This window comes from Nothoprocta perdicaria, unplaced genomic scaffold (assembly GCF_003342845.1).
Source record: "Nothoprocta perdicaria isolate Ctin4 unplaced genomic scaffold, notPer1 scaffold_16, whole genome shotgun sequence".
NCBI lineage: Eukaryota > Metazoa > Chordata > Aves > Tinamiformes > Tinamidae > Nothoprocta > Nothoprocta perdicaria.
The window spans coordinates 4934738-4940742 of record NW_020454760.1 but is presented as its reverse complement, the minus strand read 5'-3'; positions in this window follow the sequence as shown (position 1 = coordinate 4940742).

The following is a 6005-nucleotide window of genomic DNA, read 5'->3' as shown; positions in this document are numbered from 1 at the left end:
TTATATTTAGCACATCAGGATTTCACTGTTATATCTGTAAAGTCTCTTGATCTGATCAGACCTCACTAAAAATAAATGTTTTTCAGAGCAAAAAAGACAACCTGTGCATGAGGCAGTGAAGTTTTGGCTGAACCCGGATGGAGTCAGTGAAGTGGCTCCTCAAAGTTTTTATTGAAAACTAATCTAAACATCTTCAGCTCTACATGATTGATATTCCCAGACATTTGGCATACTTGATACGTGCTAGATACAGATGTGCTTTTACATGAAAGAGGAGTACTGGTGCTAATCTTCTGCAGATAACTATTTGCAGCAAAATTCCATTGTAATTATTTGCAGCAACGTCCTTGACCTCCGATTAGGAAACATCCTAATGGACTTGAAACAATTTATTTTCCACCAGCCAATGAGGCAGTTTAAAAACATCACTTGAGCTATAGCATCTATGATGTTATTAATGTTCCCTTATTAATATATGTTAATGACAAATTTCAGGGAAACAATAGGAAGGAGCTGGTGTGATTGATGAACGGAATGTCTGTCTTCAAGGGACTTATTGTCAGCAACACTGGGAAGTTCTTCCAAACTGAAGGTTTCCAAACTGAAGGTTTTTAAGAAGCAATGAAGTAATGCAATGTCTTACATCAGAGATTGTCTCATATCTCTTCACTTAATTTTGAAAGGAGAGAAAGGATAACTTTTAAAATAGCAATGACAATTGCAAGCTTTTAATTTCTTTTCAAAAGTTTGGGGGGAGAAAGAGCAAACTTCCTACCCTTTCTCTCCTGCTTCTTTCCCACTGCTTTCTTTTACATCCAAGTCACAACAATGTATGTGCTACTGTGTTGAAATACTGGGGGGTTCTGCTGGCACAGTCTAACCACTGCCCAAACTGCAACAGGCCATACTGGTTTATGTACATTAACCATAACTTTATCTACTTTTTTATTTTTCTGACTTTTTTAACGCTATAATTTTGTCACAAAAACTTTTTATAGAACCCAGGCCTTGGCACAAACCTTGAGGCTGTGCAACACTGAAGAAAACAGAGCTCTGACTCTGTCAAGGTCTTTTGACACCACTGTGGAGTACATCACAAGTGACAGGATTCTTTCCTCAATCATTTCTCATTCTAGACCCCACCATATGATTCTGTAAATTAGGAAAGGGAATAAATGGAAGGCCTAACACCAACAAGCAGATAATTAACAATCCCTGACAGAGTTCATCCTAAAGTTTGGTTTAAATTTTAACTGTCATAAAAACACTTTAAATAAAACACTTTACAGGCCTGAAATTCTGCATTCCTAAAAGTAAAAGCGAGTGTTGTAAATAATGCCAGATGCCCTGAACTGAGTCCACAGCTGAGTTCATTCTTGGACACATGCTGCTGTACATAAATTCTTCACATCTTATGTTCTCTGAAGTCAATTCTAAAATCATGAGTTTGCTTCACCACTACTACATGTAGTCCTGTTGTTTACTGAAAATATTATAATCACTTGACCCACCACTTTTCAGGCCATCACACAGCAAACACTGCTCATGCAAAACAATATAAGAGAGACAGTCTCTCTCTTTTTTTTTCTTTTTTTTTTTTTTTTCCAGTGGAAATAGCCTTTTAGGAATAGAAGACAAAATAAAGAGGATAAAAGCCCATGACTGATGAAGACGGCAGCTGGAAGGGTGTTCAGGGAAAAGAATGCGAGGAAATGACATCGCCGTGTGGTTTTGATCTGGGGTGGGAAAAAGAAATTCAGACCTGAGCTGGACTTGAAGCTCTTGTGCCGTCCTATGCAACTTACAGATGGGACGGAGATCTCTGAGGTGCTCTGTACCCTGTTGATCTATTTATCAATATCAATAAATGTTCACTCAGCTAAGCTAGGTTTTTAAGATGCTGAATGGAGTCTGCAGTGGTTATATATGAGATGGTTTAAATATATCAAGCTATTCCTCATTTTCTACTAGCTATGACTATTTATAAGTATATTGCTTGTTAAGAGACGTGTGTAAAGTTCTCTGTCTGCTTCTCCCAGTACTAGAAAGACTCAATAAAGCCATTGACCCATGTACAATTTATTATGTACTTTGGTGACCAAATCATGCCATACTTTTAACCTACCAGATCTGAAGAGAAGTATACACAATGCTATTTAATGAAGCTATCACTGGGATTTTCAAGAGAAGGTAAAAGAGCAAGGCACACAGAGTCTGCAGAGAAAACAGATGTGATGGATGGATCTAAAAGAGATCCGATTGAGACAAATCTCTGGTGCTTAATTTCCAGTTGTCAAAGAGATACAGGCTTTTATCTCCCATGAAAATTGGTTAGAGAGAAGTTCTCACCCACTCTAAAGATGTTATCCCTAGTACACTTAAATTTTTTAGCTGACTAAAACAGGGCACTGTTATCCTCAGCACACTTAGATGCAGCACTGGGAAGCCCAAAGTAGATGGTTTATACAGCTGGATTGACCGACAGACACAAAATTATGATAGAATTTTTTCTCTAGAAAAATTTTGATTAAGCGCAACTTTTGGCAAACACTGTCAAATACAAGAAGATGCAAACTTAGCTTTTCCCAGCTTAATACTTCTGATATATTTGTCTTTGAAGATGCAGGTCACTGCAGTATATACACAGGGTCCGGTACTGGAGCACTCACAGCCACCCATGCCCCAACACACCAGAGGCTTGAGGAACATCAAGCACTTCCTTTTCAGCCCAAACTAATAAAAAGCCATGTTAGAAAGTTTGATGCCATAAGGCAAGTTTGTGAACAACATTTCAAAGGATTTGAGCACATGTTCAAAGCAAGATCCTGCCCTTTCTTGCACTGCTGTACCTGCTACCTCCTCCTTCCACACTTTCCTGCCTCCAGCACCTTTATGTGTCTTTTCCCCATTCTGCTTTCATGAAGCTTGTGTTCATTGCGTTTCCTTCCTTTCTGTCTTCCATTTCTTTTTATTTACATTGCCACATCCTTTGAATCTTTCCAGTGATAAACAGTGAAGGGCAAGCGACTGCAAAGAACCATCAGATACCTCCCGTGGCATTTGATATTATATTAAAACACAGCATGATTTGGCACATATTGGAGCTTCCAGGTTTGTGGAGAAGCTGGCAGCATGTCATTTGCTGCCTGAGTGTGGTTTAGCTGTACTCTCATTCCTTCAGGGAGTAGCTGTATGTGTATTTTACAGATTGGACTACGATAGCCTCACTTGTACATGGGAAGTCCTGCTTATTCAGTGAGCTATTTCCACATAAAAGTATAACAGACTCATCCTATACTTGTAGGGATTTGACAGTGCCATTCCACAGGAAAGTGTCTCTTGGGGACTGAGCAGGGAGAGCAAAACTGTCTCAGTGCCTCACAGGAGGCGAGAAAGGTCCATTGAAAGGACTTGTCCTCCCCCAGGCCACTCTGAAATCTTACACTTTTCATGAGCAAATCACTGTCTGCAGACATGGGAGGTCTCAAAACATCATTTTGCTGTGTTCAACAGCAGCTGCAGATGTTCCATGAGTTGTAGTTTTTGAGATTAAGGACAGCCACATATAATCATCAATGAAAATATAGGACTGGAGGTCACAGATAGAAAGGGGAGTTCTTTTCTTGTCTTCTTTGTATTGATTTTTGCATGTGAGAGTTGCTTTAACTCTAATGGGGGTTTACTGGACAAATAATGAGCAGTATGTGGTACAGGATGGTATGAGCTGGGAAACAGAGAGAAACTAGGGGAGCTGAAGAAATTTGCTCAGTGTCCAAATGGCTGAATGAGAAAAAATGACTTAGCCTACATGAAACCTCTTCTAAAAACATGATGTGAACGTAGAAAGGCATGATGTATTTCAGTTGATGGTCTTCACCTAAGGGTATTTTATTTAAAATATTCCTGGCCTTTTTGTGTTTGGTTAGCTCATTCTTTAAACACATTCTTCTCAGAATGCTAAATCTCCTTTGCAGTTTGTAAGCTGAACAGAAGCTAAATTTGAGCTTGATTTTGAATGTGAAGTAGGTAAGATTTAGAGGAAACATATAGAATGCCTCCTTAAAGCTAGTAGTCACTCTTTTGGCTGGAATATAATTATTTTGCTGGGAGTTACGTTTTCCAAGGAAATTTCAACTGCATGTGAGGAAGAACTTTTACAGTGAGAGTGACAGAGCCCTGGAACAGGCTGCTCAGGGAGGTTGTGGAGTCTCCTTCTCTGGAGGTCTTCAAAACCTGCCAGGATGGGACCCTGTGCCCTGTGCTCTGGGTGTCCCTGCTGGAGCAGGGAGGCTGGACTAGATGAGCTCTAGAGGTGCCTTCCAATCTCAACCATTCTGTGATTCTGTGAAAAAGAGATGTTTTAGATCTCAACTTCATCAAGAATTTCTGCATCTTGTTTTAAGGAAGAGATTCTCATTTTAACTTTGAGTGGACTTATTGCAGTTATAATCAGTTCTTTGAAGTAAAACAATATTTTTTGCACCTAAATTGAAATTATAATGTTTGCACAGAAACTTGCACCTTGTTGGGGTCAATTAACTCATGTAAATTGCTCAGCTAAAACACAAGGGACTTCAACAAGAGGCTGTATAAACTGATAAATTAAGAATTAACGTAAATCTTCAGAATCATCTTGTTTTCTATCAGAAACAGGGTAAGTGTTTAGAAAATGGTTGACATCCTTGTCCCAAAAACTGAAAAGGCATGAGACACTCTCTTTCTCTCCCTTCCAGCCCATCTCTTCAGACAATCTTGCAAGCTGAAATCCGACATATCCAATCTGTCATATCCAATCAGGAGAATTAAGGACACTACGCACCGTGAAACTCTGGGAGCTGCCCTTCATTGCAGGTAAGGATTGCACCGTAATTAAGCAGCTCAAGTCTGTTTTGTATTCTACCAGAAGGAGGAATTGTAAGTATTACACCACTATCAGTGATGAGACAGCACCAGACCTGAGCAACCTGCGTGGCTGTACCCAAGTAGGAAAGTTCTTGGCTTTACAACAAGCATGGTTGTAAGAGTCTTTTTTCCAATAGCAGCAAAAAAACCACACACAGTTTTTGATTCAGTCTTAAGTATATTTCAGCCACTTGTCTGCTGGTTTTCTGAAGGGTCTCTATGCAGGTAGTAGATGTAGCTTTGTGTGGAGCAGTTTGGTTTGTCCTACTTCATGTGCAGGTGACAGTGACAAGAGCTGTGGAAAGAACCAGAGCACAGTCTGTAATCCCCACTGAAATCGCTTGGCACGAATTTCACTACATCAAAGATAAGGAGATGCAAAGCAAAAAGAAATATCTTCCCTCCACCTCAGGTCAAGAAATACTAATCTTCTTGGATCTTCTTTCCCAAGTTCTTGGATCTTCTTTCCCAAGTTCTTTAACTTCTTCCACCTTTGCACATGTGCTGGCAGCTTTGGGTTTTTCACTGAAAAGTCTTGCTCAGCATTAAGGTATTTTCTTATAATCCTCCTCCTATACTCTTATGTCTTCTCTCTACATAGGGTCCAGACTTACCCTGCTGGGAAATCCATGGTAACAGTGGATTCAGTCCTTTAACATTGTATAATAATATTAGAGAGTGCCAACCTTTCCTGTGGAAGCAGCATAGACCTCAATCACTATTTCTCCTCATCATTAGTAAGCAGATATATTTATTCAGTGTAAAGTAGATATGATGTTCCAAATGTGCAAAATACATGTGGTTTACAGCTTCTCAACACTCAAACAAATTACTCTTCCCAGCACAGAATAAAGGATATTGATCTCTGCTATCTTGGGGTTGGACCCTTGAGCAGATCATACTCGTGTGCTCAGATAGCTGCTCCTGGGGGTCTGGTATTTGTTTATGCCATTCTCATGCCAAAACCACAGTTATGACAACAAAGAGCATCAGTTCTAATCCAAACACTTAATGCATGCCACAACTGGGCAATGTTTGGGCTGTTTGTAAAACACTGATTTGCTCTTTGAGTAAGTAAACTTGGTCCACATGTTTTTTCTCAA